Source organism: Coptis chinensis, chromosome 8, assembly GCF_015680905.1.
Source record: "Coptis chinensis isolate HL-2020 chromosome 8, ASM1568090v1, whole genome shotgun sequence".
Taxonomy (NCBI): domain Eukaryota; kingdom Viridiplantae; phylum Streptophyta; class Magnoliopsida; order Ranunculales; family Ranunculaceae; genus Coptis; species Coptis chinensis.
The window spans coordinates 7,390,657-7,412,739 of NC_141463.1; the positions used below are offsets into that span (position 1 = coordinate 7,390,657).

At 33.8% G+C, this 22,083-nt stretch overlaps 1 pseudogene across 1 annotated transcript; it reads right to left on the reverse strand.

Moving 5' to 3' along the window:
• Nucleotides 1–352: 352 nt before the first annotated feature.
• LOC147479647 (cytochrome P450 CYP736A12 pseudogene) lies at nucleotides 353–2,468 on the reverse strand (annotated as a pseudogene). Its single transcript, XR_015205406.1, has 2 exons — nucleotides 1,687–2,468; nucleotides 353–1,069 (listed from the first exon to the last, which is right to left on the reverse strand). The product of XR_015205406.1 is annotated as a cytochrome P450 CYP736A12 pseudogene (transcript).
• Between the last annotated feature and the right edge of the window lie 19,615 nt (nucleotides 2,469–22,083).

The following is a 22,083-nucleotide window of genomic DNA, read 5'->3' on the forward strand; positions in this document are numbered from 1 at the left end:
TTAGGGTTTTGAAGAACAACTTTGAGAGATTCATTTCTAGGGCATCAGGGGAGCTCATGAAGTTAGGGTTTGAGTGAGGCCTCTTCTTATTGATTCTTGATCTCTTGTAAAACTCCAATCTTTGTTATAAAGGAAACTCTCTCTTGTGGTGTGGATGTAGGTAATATTTACCTAACCACCTAAATCTTTGTGGTCTCTTTGCATATTTACTTCCATTATTATTGCCGCTATGGCGCGGTGATGATAAGTTAATGGTTTTGCTTTGTTGAGGTTGTTGTGGATAACTACCAAAGTCTTAGGTGGCGATTTCCTTGGTGTGAGCTCCAAGTTGAAATCATTTTCGATAAAGTAACTAGATTGAGGTGTGACTTTCTAAATAAATCTCCCAACATTGAGCAAGTACTAATTCAATCAACGCCAAGCCTAACTGCAATCCCGACACTTTCGACGGCCTGATCCAAATGGTAGAAATCGATAATCACGTCCGCGGACATCGATGTTGGTACTGATAAACCTTTCGATAAAATTCTTCAGCATTGCTTGACCATGAATTCGGGTCTCTTCCAAGTGCCCAATTATTTATAAGCACTCTCGACTTCTTTGGTATGAAGTATCCATTGATTGTTATATCTTCAATGGATTCGCGAGGGATAAGCAATGGGGCTACTGGATGTAGTCTCATGCTTTCCTTGATCACCATTTTCAAGTAGTCGAGTTTAGGCAAATCTTTTTCTTCGACCATTCGATTCAAGCCGACTGCATTTTCCAATTCTTCTTGAACTAACTTCAAGCAACGCGGATGCCTCAACAGTTCAGCGATGGTCCAGTCAATCACAGTTGTTGATGTGTCCATTCCTGCTGCAAGCATATCTAACATGATTGCTTTGGTATTATCGCGATCTAGATGTTCTTGGTGTGTCTCATTAGATTCCATCAAGGATAACATTACGTCAATGAAGTCCCTGTGTTGGCCTTGTAGCGTTTTGGCATCTCGCACATGCTCATCGATGATTTTCTCCAAAAATCCATCTATAATCTTGCTAAGATCCTTCATTCGACGACTTAATCCCTGGAAATACATGCGTTGGAGTATTGGACATAAGCAAAAAAAGAGTAAATGTAAACATAGGCAAAATGCTTCGTATACGCCAATATGCTATGAATTTTATTTGTGTGGACTGAAAAATCCTACATTAGTATAGTACTTTTATACAAGGCCCAATATTTTGATATTGGGTATCGGACCCTCAAAAAATCAGATATATCGATATATCGGTGTATATATATTTTTTTGTTGATTGATCAAAATTTTGTTTTGGATGTTGATATATCTGAAAATATCACCGATATATTAATAAAAATTGGTCAAAGATTGGTCAACATCAACGATCTATATCAGTTATATCGATCGATATATCGGAAAATTCAATATATATCGGATCCAAAATGTATCAATATATCCATCCGATATATCAAATATATCCATATTGAGTACCTCAAAAACCGATATATACTAGAAAATAGACCCGTGCATCAGCTCTTTTGAAAACTTGCTCAACAATCGTAACTATACATATAGAAATTTTCTAACAAATCGTGATTCCTGTTTTCGTCACTAACCCGTTTTAATTTCCTAATAAATTTCGCTACTCCGTTTTTTAAGCATATAACTAGATGCTACCTTACCTGAAGATCAAGTGCTCCAAGGTAGGGGATAAAATCGGCTATATTGAAAGCTCCTGCTAGCATCATGACCTCTTGCATGCTTGATTTGAGGTTGAACTTATCATCCTTGAACCCAAATAGCATTTGATAGGTCATGTCTTCAATGAGCGATCCAACCTTTGCACTTATATCAATTGCAGATCTTCTGGCAGCTGAACTTTTTATCAATTCTACGTAATGTAGTAACTCTTTCCTCCTCATAGGCTTGAACATTTCAATCTTTAAGTTACTAAGTAGCTCTAAAGTGCACAATTTCCGAATGTTGCGCCAATAGGGACCATATGGTGCGAAACTCATATTTTTTCGCCCATAAGACAAGTACTGTGATGCCATGATATTTGGTCGACTCGCAAAAACCAAATCATGAGTTTTAAGGAACAACTCCGCCCATTCGGGGGATGAGACCACAATGGCTGGGACTAGACCAAGTCGTAGATACATGATTGGACCATATGTTTGGGCTAATTGACTGAGAGTGCGATGAGGAAGATCACCCAACATATGAAGGTGGCCTAGTAGAGGGAGGCCTAAAGGACCTGGGGCTAGCATACAGCCATTCTTACTATTTTTGAATCTCAATGAGCCTATGAGAAAGGAAATACACAATAAACTTGCAAGGAGCACAAAGAAAAGCAGAGCCATGGATGGAATATGGAAACATAGGATCCAAGAATGAAGGTTTCTATAGGGAAGTTCTGAACGAGCTGAGTAAAAATTCCATACCTTATCCATGAAGTGGTAGTTTCAATTGTCTGACCTACAGGCTACAGTCACCTAACTTCTGTACATCCTAGAAACGTAAGACAGTTTTACACCAACAATTTCCAAGACGCATTAATACGTCCGCGGGTCCACCCCATTTTTAGAAGGAAAAATGATAGCAGATCGAAGAGATATCTAGTGGTTATATTGTAAGATTACAGCTTAGTGCGTTTTCAACTGATGGCTGTGAAGTGTGAACCAACACACACACAAAAAACTCAGTTTCCCGCACGCAGCTAGCGTAGTGTGTTCTATACATGTCGTTTTAGCTTAGTGCTATAGTCGTGGTGCTTCAGTGAAGTACTTGAGCCACTGATTCACATATCTTCCAAGTTGTATAACAGTGTGGTAGTCGAAATTAATAGTAACAGACTAGCAGTACTTGAATAATAGCTTAGAGAGAATCACAGATGTGGTTTGTCACATTGTACTAGGGCTGTCAATAGGTTGGGCCATGCCTGAATGCCGATTGAATCCGAACCGATAAAATATGGACTTAAGACTTAAATATTGTCAGATAAGACTATTGGGCCACTTCTTGACATATCCCTGTCCGGTCCGAAAACTAATGTAGTTTTGTTAGTGTTTCAATTAAATACAAATAAATATTTAACTATTAGATTACATAAAAAGTTTGAGGCTTGGTGGTTAAGTGATATAGTGCTACACATATGGCATAGGTTCAAGTCTTGGACTTTCTAAATGTAAATATGCTTTAGACCGGGACCTAGACATAGGTGAGTCTTGTTCAAGTCCGGCCCGTTGACAGCCCCACATTGTACACCAGAAAGAATTTTGAAATTGATGAAATTTTGGTAAGCATAAAATCCGAAACTTTGGTTGAAATCTACTAGGCTTCAGATTAGATAAGTTTTCTATCTTAAGTGAAAGAATATACCTTGTTGAGGAATATCTTTCATTTTAGCTTTGAATTTTCTCTTTGTTTCGAGTGAGAAGTGTGCTCTTCTTTCTCCTCCCTGTAATATAATTCCACAAATATAAATAAAAGTTCAGTTTATATCAAGTGTTCTTGCTGCTGACTGATCTTTCCGCATTAATCAGGTGTTTAACCTGATCTCTGTTTTTCTTTGGTATATATATATATTTGGTAATCAACAGTTGTATATACATTAATTTAGCAAAGGTGTTACAAAAGAGCTCTCCCTGTCTAATACATCCATTAGCCATGGAGGAGGTACATCCATCCATTCTACAGGTCAAGAGATTGAGTTACCATACGGAGCAAGTTAGAGTGCAACTATTAGTGTTTCCTGGCACCCAATTAAAATAGAAAGCATCATATAGGTAGTAATAATTATCAATGATTCTCTATCAGAAGTCAAAGAAGGAAGTCAAGTCAAGCATTAGAAGCTTCCATTGTACCTAACTAACAATTGTATGACAGTTGTATGTAACAGAATTAGTTATGATATCGGCCTGCAATGTAATCATATATATAAACACTTCTTTGTAATCATCAGAAACTAATGAATCATATACAATTTCATTCATAAATCTAGGGTTTCTATTATGGTATCAGAGCCCTTAAAGCTCATTTGAGCTCACCCCTGTTGTTCTTCAAATTCAAAGATACAAGCTTGTAATCGTTATCAATGGTGAGAACAAATCAGAATTCTCAACCTTCAAACAACAGTACAAACACAAATCTGATTACTGCAGATCAAAATCTAGTAAATCATGTCAATTCAACAAATTCTGTAGATCAAATTTCAGCTGTTGCTCAAATTCCAACTATGAATCAGCAAAACATTGCTTCGATTCCATTAACTTCTTCAATCACTCCAAATTAAGAAATGAATCAGTTTCAATTCTTGGAAGTAATCCAGTTCAAGGAGTAAATCAACAAACTTATGGTTTCAATCATCAAGCTTATGGATTCAATCAAGATCAAAGTTCTAACCATCAAATTCATGGAATCAATTCTGTCTATGGTGATTTCAATCATCAACAACAAGGTTTTAATCAAGGTTTTACTACTTCTCATCAGTCTATTCCTATTTTTAGTAATCCACAATCAATTCAACATGCAGAAGAATCCTTCCATAAGCATGATGCCAATGGCAACACCACCACAAAATACCTCATATGCATTTCAGAATATTTCAAACATGGTTCTAGTAAAGCTTACGAGAGAAAATTACTTGATTTGGAAGCAATTCTTTTTACCTATATTCAACACTTATGATCTTAATGGACTCATTGAAGGTACTAGTCCAAATTATATTCTAGTCCAAATTATATTAGTAGGATGAAAAGATATCAGATGTTGTTCATTTGGTGTCACTCTAAGTGTAGAGATTCTTCCTTATGTGGTTGGTATTAAATCATCAAGAGAATTGTGGCTAACACTGGAAGCTAGATTCTCAACCCTTTCTAGAGCTCATGTTATACAGCTCAAGGGTAAGTTTTAGGATATAAAGAAAGGTGGTTCCACACTTCCACTATGTCAGCTTATCTCAATCAGATTAAACAGATTACATATGCTCTTGCTGCTTCAAGGTGTCCTCTTGATGAAGGAGATATAATTTTTAATACACTAAAACATCTATAAGAGTTAGGTCTAGGCATGGTTATATTTCAGCTGAAGAGCTTCATAGCCATGTTCTTAGTGAAGAACTCATCATAGAAGGTTTATATGGAACATATGTCCATTATGATAATAATTATCAAGCTTTTTATGCTGGGAATTCATCTGGAAAACAATATAGAGGGGGCTATAATGGCAGTGGTAATGACAATTGTAGCAATGGCAGAAATAATTTTAGAGGATCAAACATAGGAAACTATAGAGGAAGAGGAAACTATAATGGTAAGACTGGCAGTGTCACAATATTTGTTCCCGACTCTTCGATTTTCGAGGTGTGAAAGCAAACCCAACTTCCAAACGCACACATATTTTAATTATTCCAATAATTTGAAACCATTTTTATTTAAAAATTAACCAAAGTCCTCTTCATTACAAAAAAATACAAATAAGATTAAGTTACAAACTTCCCCTTAAACATTGCTTCAATTATCATTACAACCGAAAATACAAAAAACATTGTGTCAACTGAAAATTTGTTGCACCTCAAGGGAAAACAAAACATATTCTGTAATGAGATGCTAACGCAAACCACAAGCAATAGTAATCAACCTTCTTCAACACTAATCCTGTCAAGACTTATCGACTATATTCATTTTATGAATACACCCGATAAGCAAATATGCATATCGGGTCAGCTTCATATAATAATAAAATAACAAAAGTAAACTTACTATATACTTACATAGGTGTAAGCCTGATCACAGAATGGGTTATACCTGCATAAATAATTAATATAATTCTACCCACCCTTCTCCAAAACCGTTGTGAGTGCAAATAAAACACTATAAAACAAAATATATCATATACAAAATTTCAATAATTCCATCAAACCGAGAAAAACAAACTCCACGAAAAATTTCACAACCATAGTCAATCATTTATTATTGTGTTAACATACATTTTGACAAATAATATTTATTATTTATATTTTCTTCAAGTGTCCCTAGAATAACGTCGTATCTATGTTTTACTGAGTTTCTTGTCTACCACAATCGCTCCCCTCTATTGAGCCAAACATGCACATCTGCATGCCTCACTCACATAATATACCACACCGATGTAGTTACCCTAAGCGGGATGTTGCATACAACGTAACCCCACCCAGACGCCAAAACTATGTGAGTAAGCCTTTATTAGGCATAAAATATCACGCGTGTCGTACTGAATTGGCGACGAGATAAATAAAGTCATCATTTGGCTATAAGGGCTCCAAATTCCCTTGAAACAAAGTCACATTTCCTTCACAAGGGTTAATCATATAATCAAATGAGTTTTGGTAGCTAAGAACTAGGATTTTTGTTACATAACTTATTAAGGTATCATACATTCATATCTCATAACCATTTCACTCTATCACGTGCCAAATAAATCATTACACTAAGCCACAACGTTTGGAACTATCATCAATTCTACTCTATCACGTGCAAATCGAATATATTGCACTATACCATGTATTTATATCTCATATATCATCACCATTCTCATTCTTTCACGTGCCATATAAACTATTGCACTATACCACAATATTTAGACTTATCACAATACTCACGACCATAAGAATCCTTTAACTCGTCAATGTAAAATCTAACGAAACATTTCCATTTAAACATGTCTCAAATTTATCCAGCAAAGACATTGTCATACTATTTCATAGCAACTCAATCATAAACACGATGCCAATTTTGTTACACAATCATTCATCCAAAAATATTGTATAATAGACGACCACCTTAAATATCAATATCACAATTATATCATTCATACAATAAGTCATGGTGGATAAGAGTGTACTACATCACAAATAATTGCACTGATAATTACAATAATAACACCTATTAAATGTCATGAATAATGATTTATCAAAAAAATATTGCAAAAACAGTTCTAGCAATTAACAACACAATTATAGCTTTCACTAAATACTATAATCAGTCTTAAAAGTGTTGCCAATAGTAATATAACATATCTAACAACATTTACATAAATGCCATTAATAAACATTAACACTACATTATCAACCATTGACGCTATAGTATCGAACAGTGACACTACTAATGAACAGTATGCTACAGTATATATTTCTAATCTTTTTCGGAAAACAAATCTATAACACATTAAAGCAATATAATTTACTACTAGATAAGCAAAATTCCTTGTCCTCAGCCATTAAGAAATTCTCACCATTTATTAAAGATTTAATGAAATCTAAGCCAACAAGAAAATCAAGAGTAACTCATATTAAACTAGCACTTACAGCACCTTGCATTAAATTATAAATCTAATCCATATTCATGATTTCATCCACATAAAACCAACAATAAATTATTTCTTCCATAATATACATATAATATATTTAATACCACACAATAATATTGGCAACTCACTAGTACAATTTCAATCATATTATTTTCTCCCTTTTAAATTATTCAACATTAATAACTACTACATACACAATATTAAATAGATTCATGTAAGTAAATATGAAACCATATTTAAAACAACCGTTTTATAACTATTATACAAACACGAATTTTTAATGCTCTTAGTACCAATATAAAAGACTCACAATATATTTCTTTGTTTTTTATTTTTTTATTTTTTTTTCTAATTAATTGAATGTAATAGGAATCAACAACCAAATAATTGAAAATAACTAATTAGTGAGGTCGTCTACTCACTTTTTTTTTTTTTTTTTTTTTTTTTTTTTTTTTCTAGCTAGCGAAAAAACAATAAGAAAAAGAACGCCACTCCACATGAGATTCAAGAAACATCAAACAATAAAGTACTCTACGTAGATCCAAGAAAAGCAACAAAAAACTCAAAGAAAATACCAAGCATAGAAATACTCCTTTTCTTAATTCTTTCTTCTTTCTTCTTTCTTTTTCTTTCTTCCTTCTTCTTTTTAATCTTATTTTGTTTTTTTTTTTATTTCTTTTAGATCTAAAAACAATCTCAAGACATTTCCATATTTACAAATTTTCTATACATTTTTTTTTCAAATAAAAACTTTTCTCTCTTCATAAATTATAGACATTTTCTTTCTAATCTAAATTTTTCCATATTTTCTCCCATAAATTACAAAATTATTTTCTCTATATTTTCTTATTAATCAAATCTCTACACATTATTTTAAAACTTAAAAACTTACCTTTTAAGACATTTTCAAAATAAATAAACTATTCCTTCCTTTTACAAAGTCAAACATACATATTTGTTCCAATTTTATTAATAAATTTATGGCATAATAAAAATATAGTATAACAATTTTGGACATTAATAAAAATGAGGGTGTTACGTACAGTTATACACATCTCAAAAGAATCACGTCTCGAGATTCGGAAGTAAAGTGAGCTATGCGAACAAATATCGCTAGTTATTAACTTATAGCATACTCAAAAATGTACATAGACCAAATTGAAGATTGGCACGTGAAATAATAAATTTCGAGATTTGATATAGAGATATTTGGATATCGTGCAATGAATATTATTGACACGTGATAATGTAGATTGTATTATAACGAGAAACGGTGAGCTTCAGTACAATTAAGTATACTGGCATGAGATAGAATAAGAATTATTCTAAGATATAAAGGTATGACACCTGAATAAATTACTTAACGAAAATCCTAGAACCTAGCTACCACAACTCATGTGATTTGCCTTTGTGATGGGCGTATGTGATATGATTGGCCCTTCGGGCGTTTCAGTGAATCTGAATGGCCCTTCTGGCGTAAGTAATGTGATTGGCCCTTCTGGCGTTTCAGTGAATCTGAATGTCCCTTCTGGCATAAGTAATTTGATTGGCCCTTCTGGCGTTTCAGTGAATCTAAATGGCCCTTCGGGCGTAGCCGAATAGTTGCTTGATTATTCCATTCGCAAAAAAATAAGAACGAGACGCGCGATATTTTATGCCGAATAGTGGCGACTTACATAATGGCTTTCGTGGTGAGGGTTACCCGTGTCGCGCATCCCGCCGGGTAGTTACGCACGCCGGAGTGGTTCATTATGTAAGAGGAGGCATGTGGATGTACATGTTCGGCGTTGGGAAGCGATTATGGTAGCCAGGGAAACTATGTAAGACATAGATACGACGTGATTTTAGGGACACACAAAGAAAGCCTTAATTAATATAATTATGGTAATGTGTTGGTTAATGATGTATCTTTAGATAGATGATTGTATATGGTTTTGCAGAAGTGTGGGTCAAACTAATTACTTGGGCAGAGACGACCCACTCTGTAATTGAGCATGAAATGCGGTAAGTATAGAATATGTTTGGCTGATTATTAGTTTAGTTAGAACCTAAGGTGCCTCGTGGAGGAACTAAATGCCTTTTTATTATGCGTATGGTTTGTTGTGTGGTTAGTGGAAAGTTAAGGCGCCTCAGTGGAGGAACTACTTGTCTTACTTATTGTAGTTAAGGATATCGTATTAGTTGTTGGAAGTTAAGGCGCCTCGGTGAAGGAACTAACTGCCTTATGGATTGTGTATGTATATGTATAAGTATATGTTGTATTTTAGAGCTACTCACACTAGCATTGTTTATAATGTTGACCCGATTTGCATGTTTGCTTATCGGGTGTGTTCATTAAATGAACATAGTTGATAAGTCTTGACAGGTTTCATGTTGAAGAAGGTTGGTTGTTGCTCGTGGTTTGCATTAGTGTCGCATTCAGGATATGTTTTGTTTTCTCCTAAGGTGTAATAGATTTTTAGTTGAGACAAATGTTGTTTTATATTTTCAGTTGTATTTATAACTAAAGAGGGTTGAAAGGAGATTTATAACTTAATCAGTTTTGTGAATTTTTGTAATGAAGAAGACTTTTGTTAATTTGAAATTTTTATTGGTTTTTAATTATCCGCGTATTTAAACTGATTATGGGTTTTTGGGAGTGGAGAGTGCATCACACCTCGAAAATCAAAGAGTCAGGAACAAATATTGTTTTTCCGAATTCTGTCGAAATTCGGGGTGTGACAAAGTGTCACTCATGCCATTGAAACTACAAAAATCTCAGACAAATTAATTATATTAAGCGTACTCCCGTATAATAATATGAGTCAAATCGGATGGAAAACATCTAATAAAATAATATATACAAACAATAATATTAATCAAGAATGTACGCTACTCTACTAAGGTATCGTTTTCAAGAACGTACCAATCTATCTAATAAAAAGGCTTGGTGTGGGGGATTCGGCGGCTACAAATGTTACTCAGAAGTTATGACATGACAGATCCAAAGTCTTATAGGATAAGTGCAATTTAAAATGTTAATTTGAAAGAGTACAGGATCATTGTTGATTTGGTCAACAATGACTGTTTTGTGGGATGAGCTTTTATCATTAGGTTGGTTGAGACTCTTTTAGGCCTAATTTGAAACAGTATCGTGAGTACGGCCTATATACTAGTTATAAATATTCTTCAACATGATATCTATTTTCCTTTGTATTCATAATATCAACAAAACACTTTAAAATACTTTTCTCTAACTCATCATTTTCATCTCATGAATATATCAAAATACATGTTTTTTTCAAGTAAAAATTTGAACTAATCGATATTATAAGTATATTATGTGATAATCATTTTATTATTTTTATTATTATTATTTTTTTCTTATTTTCTTAACAAAGAAACAAATCAAATTTCTCTTGCTATCACCAACGAACTTACCACATATTTTGAGAATATTTAAACAACGAAAACATACAATTTTTGAATTTATTCATCATGACTACTAATTATGATAAACTGCCATGAGACTAATTTTAAGTATAAGAAATCTTCGACACACCAACACATTTTAAACAACACAAGAATAAAATTAATTCTTTGTCAAAAGTTATAGAGAATGGATGAATTACACTAATAATTGTGCATGTAACATTTATTAATATATTACAAGATAGTAACAACCTCAAACAATAAAACTTTATATTTACTTCAGTCATGCTATCAGAAACCCTTTTATTTTATTATTTTATTGTATCTACAAATATTATTTCTTTGCATTATCAAACAAAATATTAAGGAACTCTAACTCATGTTTATGCAACTATGATTCATCAACATGAGAGGAAGATAAACAATCAAACATATAATACTCTCATTTAAACAAACAAAAATGAGTAATTTAAAGCTATATAAATAAAACAAAATATTAAATTTAAAATAACCATCGAATCCTAATTCATCAATGCAACTGGATCAAATATAACACACATTTTAAAAATAATGATTCATATCCACCTATCAAAATTACATAGACTGAAACAAAATAATTAATAAGACTAGCACAATTGCACGTGCTCTGCACAGTGATTATGTGGAGATAGTTTTGGTTATTCTTTGGGCACTGTACTAAGACTGTCTAAACTAATAGGCAGCATGCTACAACTATATGAACTGATAGACACCATAATAACATGAAATAAATATCGTATCAACGTTTCCAAAGTTATTTTACACATTTCCATGGAAGAAACCCCATAATCATATCAGCATTTACAAAATGAAAAAAATAAAAAACCAAAAATACCAAGAATGTTCCTTCTAATTCTTGAAGCCTCCTGTTAGTAGTTTGTCTATTCAGCTCAACTAACCCATTCAGGTTTTCATTGCCATACCAAGGAACTATTTCCTCCACCTTAAGTTTTGTACTTCTATAAACATAACCGACCATTGCTACTTGAATTAACCATTGGACTGAAAATCACAACATGTCTTATAATTACTTCCACAAAGATCGTACATCCTATCATTTGGAAACATTTTGTTCAGATACGCTGGAGTGGGGCCAATGCCAACAGTTTCTCTTGGCTATTGTAGACCCTGTAGTTAAGATCAAGGAATAGTATGTCAAATGAGATTGCACACTCAAACACGACAACACCAATTTATGAAACACCTTAAACAATATAGCAGTTTGATAGATAGTTAATTAGCACTAAAGCTAGAAATGATGAAGGAACAATGTGCTTACCATAAGATTCAAAAGTAGGCAAATATTCTTCTGCAGTTGGCATGTCATAAAATAGGGGTGCTACTTGCAGCAGGTCTATGTTTCCCATTAATACAATATGTCCCATCTAATTAACTGAGGTATAGGTGCAACTTCGTCTTATAAAAATTGAATATAGGGTCGTAATATTTGGAAGTAGGGATGCCTCGACATTTGAAACCCAGGCCCGTTTAAGTTCAAAGTTGAGTCTGGCTGGCTTGGTTACAACTACATTAACCCATTACTTATTCCACTGGCACTTTCTTTGACATTTCCATAATTCCATTAAGCACTTCAATTGACAAAGCTGGATTATCAACAATATTTCATAATGCAACCAAAACAACCTATACACAAAATTTGAGTTTCATAATGCGGCCAACAAAACTGTTTTGTATTTTAAACACACAAAATTTCACATAGAGAAGAAGATGCATACCTTGAGTTGAAGATCATGGATTGCTTGTTGGAGTTTTGGAAACTTGATTTGGATATTGGCATTGAAGAATAGAGCTCTATGGGTAATATCCATTTGGGTAGAGTATATATATAAAGAAACAATTAACCATAATTTTAGATAATTGATAGTCCATCGCTGAGGCATCCCTCCGGCCTTAATTGTACCATCTTCAATATTGGCTTAGAAATTGTTTATGGTGTCCACTATAATTCCACCACTGCACCTGCGAAGGATAAGAAAAATTCAAGAGTAGAAAGATACCAAGTAAACTGAATGAGTTGCATAAACAATTGAAATGCTTAGACTACCATTTAAAATTTGAGAGCAGAAATTACATGTATGATTTTTAAATGTTAAGAAAATTTCAACATACCTTATCTAAGAAGAAAAATATTGCCTCCCTTTGACGTGAAAAAAGGGAAGAGGCTTAATATGAATATAAAAGTCTTAAGTTTATACTCTATACAGCCTGGCCATCAATATTCATTTGTAACATGACATTTAAGAAATTGATCTAAACCCCGAACAATGGCAATATATCTACGGTACTTCTTTTGGGGATTCTTGGGCACTTTTGAGATTAACAATGGCAACGTACGTCACCTACATATGATAATACACCTCCCACATATAAAAACACAGAGTGTTACATAAGTCAAGGCCACTAAAACCAAAACTAAAATATGAAATCCTAGTAAAGTTTAACACATTTTGTATGAGCTCACATTTAAATGTTCGTTTTGGGCATTTATTTATAACACCAACAAAATATTTAAGAATTGAACAATTATAATAATAGGCATAGCCATCAATGCATAGAGCCTAGAAAGTATTTTTCTTGCTTTTTCATACATTATTTTTGTGTATCTAAACCTCTTGTTTTCCACCGTTAAGGCAACTTACAATTATATCAAGCAATAGTAATATTAAGAAGGAGACTATGTTGGTGTGTATCTAAAATATTTGTGTTTTAGTTATAAGTATTAAGAGGTGTAGAGAAAAGACAAACTAATGAGAACGGTTGCTATGCTCAATTGCATTGGTTGCACCAACAACCCTTAAGTTGCTACCTGTTTGTAACACTTCCCAGACTTCATTCATGTTGCTCACATGAGCTTCAACCAATCCTGGAACATGATGGACTCCATCTGTCACTTGTCTAATTTCAAGCCTAAACACAAATAGAGTGAGATAGATCTAGGCACAAGAAGGTCTCACTATAGACTTCTAAAACACATACAGAAACTTCATAGTGGTATAGTCCCTGAAGATCTCTCATGCATGGTGCAAAACAACTCCTCAAGAGTTATGTAATTTACACCAAGGGATTTGGCTGAACAACTAAGTCCAAATTTAGGTGCTTCAGCTAGGCAAGCATTGACAGTCTCGACGACAACCTCCAATAGGTCGATATTATTAGATCTTGAAAGAGATTCAACATCTTCTTCAGCAACAATCGATACATAGCTACTCCCAAAGCACTCAGAAAGTACCCAGCTAACAGTTGCTTGGACACTCCAGTCTGTTTAAATAAACAAAATCAAACACGTTTAATAAGTCTATGTATAAATGACATGGACCTACATAAACCTGGTAGACAGATTCTTTTAAAATTTGTTAGTGCATTTGAAACGCAGGGTACAAAATAGTATGGAAACAACACTTTTCATTATGAACATTAAGGCAACTCAGCAATGATATAGACATTTTGAGGAAGAAGTTAAACTGATAAGTTCGCACCCTCAATGCTTCCAGAGAGCGTTATTATTCATGGTAATGTACTCGTGTATGTTTGTTCATCTTACCATGAATCATGTTCAGTTGATGGTTATCATGAGTAGGACATTGTAGGCATCTACCACAGACGTGGCAAACAGGGCTATGTCTTCAAACACATAAGCTAATCAACCAAGCACAAAGAAAAACAAATATTAATCAGTTGGAGAAATTTAAGAAGCAATGTATCTAATTGAAGGGATTATTAACATACTAATGTAATTGTGCTTCTCCCATTACCCTAGTCTGCTTGTGGGCAAAATAGTGAGTCAAATTTATAGACCTTCTTGGGTGCTCCATTTGCTTTCACCATAAGTTCACCATCCTTTGCCGATTCAAAGTTAGTTGCCATTAAAGCTCCAATAGCAATTTCTTCCAAGTTTAAAGGTTTGCATCTGCAAAAGACTCTCTTATATTCCCTACCAAAAAAAGGGAAAAAATAAACAAACAACAATTTTAATTCGCATTTGCCTAAATTTGTATGTATATTAGATGTCACCAGTATATTCAATCACATCATCAGTATGAATGATTTACGACATAAATAAAATCCCAATAAGATTTACATAGCACTAATCTAGCAGTCTGAACTCTGAAACATATTTCCTTTCTCTTTCCTAATTAGTTTAGCAATCTACAGATACAAAACATACATACCTAAACGGCAATCCACAAACTGAACTGAAACGAAGTTGTTCTCAAACTAACTCGATTAAGTCACTGTAGTTACTATTTGATTGTTCTTTGGGGACTAAATTCAAGATTAATCTTGGATGCTACACCTTTTACCAAAAAAAGGGAATATAAAGAACTTCCTTCAATTCTCTATTAGTTCCTTTTACAATCACTTGACTGCAGCAGAACCAACCAATGAAGCTATAATAACTAAAAGTCTAAACTATTCTATCCATGTTATATAGTTAATAATGCCAAATTGCCAACATAGTAAAAAAAAAAACTATGAACAAAACATATGAACAATATTATTACCTGACACCAGCATCACCAACAATACCAATAGCCATACCAGCAGATAAACCAGCGAGACCACGAGAAAGTCCACTCGAAAGATGTGCATACTCATGTCATTTTCTAAAGGCGAAATAAACTAACCTTTCAGCTCAAGAACGTTTTTGTACAATTCTTTTCTTTCTTTGAACCCTTCAACAAATCTGAGCTTAAGATCCTTGTGCTCCCTTTCAAACGCTACGTTTTGGTTAAATACAATAAAAATAGAAAAACTTAACAAAAAACTCAAAGACGATTTGAAAACACATACTATATATAAACAAACAATCTGACTACAAATAACTTTCTAAGAATTTACTTGACAAATAATCCCACAAAGAATTGGATTTCAATTTCGCTAAACAACTGAATAGGGATCTGAAAGAGATGAAGACAAATCTATAAATAAAAATATAATAGTGTATCACCTCCTCCATGGCATGTGACGGAGTGAAGGATACGAAGAGATTACAGAGTGAGTGAACAAAACATAGTTGGGTTTCAATGAAAATAATGGTTTTGGGTTTCTATCCCTTCGTATTCTCCCCTTAGACTTTTCATTTTCTTTTTAACATCTAATTAAAGTCCAATTCAAAATGGCATGGATTTAGTTTTTTAATTCACCACCACATGAAAAGACCGATTACTCCTATTCAAAGGTGTTAAGGAACAATTATATAAGGACAATATCGGTACTAAGAATTTACAAAAGCGTAAAAAGACCAAGTGGTCCTCATTAATAAATATCTAGGTATTTGATTTAATTATTCATTCAGGGGTATTATGTGTAAGAAAAATACCCAGATGAATTTAAAAGGTCAGGTTGATTATAGGAGATGCTACTAATAGAGATATACTCAACGTTCATTGTTATTATTATTATTACTAATTATTTTAAACAGTGGATAGGTTCAAAAAATTTAATCTTCATATACAATGACAATTAAAATAAGACTTGTTACCGTATAACACGAATTTTAAAAGTTTTAAGATAATACAAACCCACTTTTAATATGTCATCAATAACAGGTTATACAGGTATTAACCGAGTTCAATATAATATTTATGATAAAAAAAAAAATCAAGGTATATGTTTAAGAATACTTGAAGATGCAAAAAATCAATGTGAAACTAATTTAACAATATCAATCAATCACACGTGTCATAATTTATAGGCACGAATTATAAGACAAAAATAAAAAGTTAATGTACTGTTAAAGTAATATCATTGTCCTAAGACATCCTCTATAGAAATTCCAATATGGTTTAAGACTAACAATTATCACAACTATTTTCTTTAATCGTATCATTAATAACGTGGCATTAACCAAAATAACATTACAAATGCATGTCTCATGGGTGAAACAATATTAACATCAAATACACACGGTAATAGTTCATCCACATATACATACAATAATAAAAGAAAGTGTGTATATGCAAGTATATACTACATCTCAAAAGGAATGCACGTAATAATATATTTTTTTTCAAATTTTCTAACTAACAAATCTTTCATACTTTACAATATTGTTCATCAGTTAAAAGTGTATGAGTGAGGCGAGTGAGTTCCCCCAACACTGAAGCAATTAGTTCCTCATTTATTACATCATCACTTACTACAGTTCATTCAACATTTACCAAAAATATCTCCTTATCACTTGAATAATAACATAACACTTAAATACAAAATTCATAAACATGTTGTCGTACTTAATGAATTACCCATGTGAAATATGAAAACTAACGATAATTAAACAACATTGTTGCAGCACATATTATTTTAGTCAAATCTGTGCACAATTGACATATAATAAATATAACCAATATGACTACTCCTTCTATGATAAGGAAAATCGGAATGCATTTCATACACACTCCACGAGACTAACAAATAATTATACACATTACAAAAACAAACAACACAAAACAAATCGAGAAAAATATAGACCCGCTTATTATTTTTTTATAAAAATAAAACGACTAGTGCAAACAGTTTTGAAAATATATAAGGACTGAAAAATTCTTAAACACTACCTATAAACCACGATCCAATGATCACCTAAACTCACTTTGTTTATATCAATACTACTAAGTCAAGTGATAGATATCTAAGTTTTGGTATATCAATTGGTGGAACACTTCATTATACACAATCAATTTTGACATAATGGCTTTTGAAAGTGGGTTCATTAATTGGTAAATAACTATTTTTTGCCTCTATCTAAAACCTCTGATTACCTTTATAATTGATTATGTAGTGGGTTATTCTAACATAACAACATTAACAAAACATGCAAGCTATTGTGGACGAAGAATACAATGAAATATGACTTGATAACAACTACTCTGAAATTGTTAAGCGTTTCACCCAATATATTACAATTGGTTCAAAAATTTCTCATGAGTATGCTTTATAGTGTAATTCCACATATCCACTCAGAGAAAAGTTTTTTTGTAATGAATGACCCTCGAAACCATGATCTGTTGATATAGTTCTATATCATTTGTTGAATGGAATCATATTGTGTCATTATGAGTAGTATGCGTTGGGTGCTATAGTGGAAGCTCACCAAACTCTTTTAACAAATTAAAACTTACCATGCATATTCACTTCCTTTTCGCAGGTACATATGATGAACTCATCAATGTGGATGCAGCAAGGCATCAAGTGTTGGATTCATAGCACGCACCCTTTCTTTACCTTGAACTAGAGTGCGAGTTTAGTTTAAGAGCATCAATGTCAGTCGCTACAGGTACATATAAAATTTATCACGTTGAATTACTTATGCTATTACTTTGAACTAGCATGTGGGTTATGGATAAAAGTATGACACAACAATACCACCTGTTTCCTTTCAACACTAGAAATGCTAGATATAACCAAATAAAATTTATGGGCTCAAAGTTAGGATCCATTCTAACATTTAATGCTACATGCCCTCTTCTTATTGTTCACGCTCGGTTATTTGTTGCTGCTAAAGCCATTCTTGCTCAGCAACAACCCAGAAACCAAGTTCTTGCGAATGTCAGGCACATAGAGCACCTCATTCAGAGTTAGTTCCTTCCCAGAAGTCAACCTCATCACCACCTTTCCTTTGCCTTCAACCTTGGACGTAGAAGAGTTTCCCATAAAAAGTTGTTCTTCCTTTTCCACAACATGATAAGTGTTGAACATCGACTTGTTAGAGCATATGTGGCGAGTAGCACCATTATCCACCCACCATTCCCTTTCATTTCCAATCATGAGACATTCAGAAACCACAGCAGATAGGTTCATGTCATTAACATTGTCAGAAAGCTTATCCATTGTCACATTTGCTTTAGTATTTTGCTTCTTGTACTTCTTTGGCTTGCGACATTCACTTGTCTTATGTCCAGCCTTCCCACAGTTGTAGCATTTTCCCTTGAACTTAGTAGGTGTACTACTCTCTTCGCCTTGAGCTTTGTCTTGGCACTTCCTCTTTCCCTTAGCACTTGATCCTTCCACAACATTGGCTTTTGCCACCATGGGATCATTGCCCTTCTTCTCAGATAGACGGTTATCTTCCTCTATCCTTAGACAGACAATTAGTTCGTCAAGATTCAAATCTTTACATTTATACTTAAGATATTTCTTCTAATCCTTCCAAGATGGTGGTAATTTCTCAATCATAGCAGCCACTTGGAAGGATTCTCCTAGGGTCATTCCTTCAGCAATGACGTCATGGAGGATTACTTGAAGTTATTAGACTTGGCTTATGACAGTCTTACTATCCGTCATTTTGAAATCAAGAAATCTGCCAACTATGAATTTCTTTATGCCAGCATCTTCACTCTTGTATTTCTTGTCCAACGAATCCCAAAGTTCCTTAATAATCTTGAACACACTATACACATTTTATAATGAGTCAGCCAACCCGCTTAGGACATAATTTCTACACAAGAAATTAGCATGAAACCAAACATCCTTGGCTAAAACCTTCTCCTTGTCGGTTTCATCATGGCTTACATCAGGAGCCTTATCCCACAGAAACCTTGCCAAGTTAAGGGCGGTCAGATAGAAGAGCATCTTCTGTTGCCAACGCTTGAAATCAGTTCCATTGAACTTGTCAGGCTTCTCCCCATGAGGAATATAATGGGGAACATCAGTAGGAACAGTAACAGCATGTGTAACTGGTGGTGTTGCCATATTCTGAAATACAACCACATTTTGTTATTCCTTTAAACCTAAAAAGAAAAGAAAACATAAACAAATTCTGTTCCGTAAAGAAGAAGAAGAAAAAGAAATATGTCTTAAGTTGTTAGGAATATACAACTTAATTGTACTTACTCTTTACCAATTACCAAACTATACAAATATTTTGTCTTGTACGTATCTTGTATTTCTTAGTTAAATCCGAGCCTAGTGTAGATACACTATGTCCTTAAGACAGATTTTCCCTCTCACAGTGTTTGAAGGTTAATAGGAAACTGTCTCCCAAGATAGAACGGATTTCCTTCTATAGAAAGCTAACACTTCAATTCTACAGAATCAGCGAACACAACATAATATTTGACTACGAACAGAGGGAGAAGAGAAAGATCAGAACTCTGTGTGATCTAGTGTGTCTTTCTCTCTAAATTAATCCACTATTTATAGGTGAGTGGTGCCTCTTCGAAACAACACAGTGACTATTGGGAAAAAGTAAGCAACTCTTTGAAAAGTAACATATTTTGAAATGACACACCATTTCGGCATAAAGCACTATTTCAAACCAGTGTCTATTTCGAAAGATCACAACTTTTCGGCATGATGCATTGTTTCGAACCAGTGTACATTTCGAAAGGTCGCACCTTTTTGGCATAATGCATTGTTTCGAACTAGTGCACCCTTTCGAAAAAGTTTTTCCTACTTTACGTACTGTTTCAAGAGAAACTCATTTCATCTCAAGTGGGATTACTTGGGAGACAAATTACTCATTCATATCTCAATGGATTTGTGCAAATCTATTTTTCTAACAAAATGCACTTCATTGATCACTTAATATAGGCCTAAGTACTAGATATGCTTTTAGTGGTCATTCCTGCAATCATGCGGTTTTGTGATTGATTATCTTCCCAATTGTTTTCTTTTGTGTTTGACTTTAATGGTTATCATTGTTCTTTGTGGTGTCATTGATTATTTTGATTATTTTTAATTGACTTTGCGTGCTCAACATGGTGCTAAAAAGGTCCTCATTTGCTGTGAGCAAAGATGCTCCTCATTTTTAGTGTGGTAATTAACCAATGGAAAAAATGCTGAGTCGGACTTCAAGATTGTCTTCGTAGCATGTTGCAATAGAAAACACTTTTCCTCTTGCTAAGGTTTGTCTAAACTTGAAAAGGAAAATATTACTGGAGTATTTGCTAGATTTCTTCCTATTGCGAATTACTAAACTACGTTCTTCAATTCGTAAGCAGATAAAAACATTGTCACATTACCCTTTACATAAAATAGAGCACAAGAAGGTGCATAATGTAGTTAGAAACCGCTGCACGCTGCACTGATCGATCTAAATGCAATTTCACACTCCAACTTATATATGTATTGATTTTTAAGTTTTTTTTTTTTTTTTTTTTTTTTTTTTTTTTTGATTGGTTACGGGTTAGCGGACCCCAACCTCAGATTAACTTTGAAACCTTTGGTACATGGTGCCTCTTGCATCATCATCTATCATTTCTGATAGTTGGGCATCAAGAGGGTGATTGATAAACATAAAAACTACATAATTGATATTACATAGTTTTGACAAGTAGTCTGGCGGCTTGTTACATTCCCCAGTATGTGTGTTGTATCTTGAATTTCCCGGTCGGTGATGAGGAGGGTAATGGATGCGTGAAGGTTTAGGCAATACCACGGAATGGTTTCCTTACCTTGAATGATCTGCATTGCTCTGTACGAATCAGTAGCTACTCTCACTTTCTTAAGGTTCATAAGAAGTGCACACTCAAGTCCTTTCTCAACAGCCAATAGCTCTTGAAACGTGACTGATCTATTGAGTGAGCTCCCTGTGTAAGCACCAAGAACAGCTCCTTCTCTATTCCGTAGGACACCTCCATAACCACAACTGCTGGCAGTGACTGATCCATCTGGATTCAACATAACTTCATCTTCTCCCGGTTTGATCCATGAGCATTCAATGAACGTTGAGGGGACGTAGTTCACTTGCAAACCTATTCTGTGCATAAACTCTCTTGTACCAATACTATCAGTTGCGTCCTTGACTGCACATTGCAAATACAGCTTCATAGTCTTGACCATTCTCCAGTAGAGTAATTGAGGCGTAGTACTCTGATTTCTAAACCTCCTAGCATTTATTTTTCGTAAGTTTGATTGTTAATCTAGCATTAATTTTATTCTAACTTGATGAAAAAAGGATAATTCTAGGTAGTACAATTCTGTATTTTTTATGGAATCCAGTGTCTTTATGCCATTTTAGGAGATGACTAGAGTTGCTGAAAGCAGAGAAAAAGAGTCGTAATATTCCTGATGTGGTGACTCCATTGTTGTAATGCTAGACTCAGGTGACTATACATAGATATAAACATTATATTACAATGCAATCTTTACATGGTCTTCAATATCACCCTTACTCACAAAAGGTCTGCTAACGACAAAGGATTTAGTCTTCCTCATGCAAAATGGAAAGGATATCTTTAGCTGCAGTGTGTAAATCATTTTTTATAGCAATGTTATTGAATGTTTTTATGATTACATTAAACTAATTTTTTAGTAGAAAC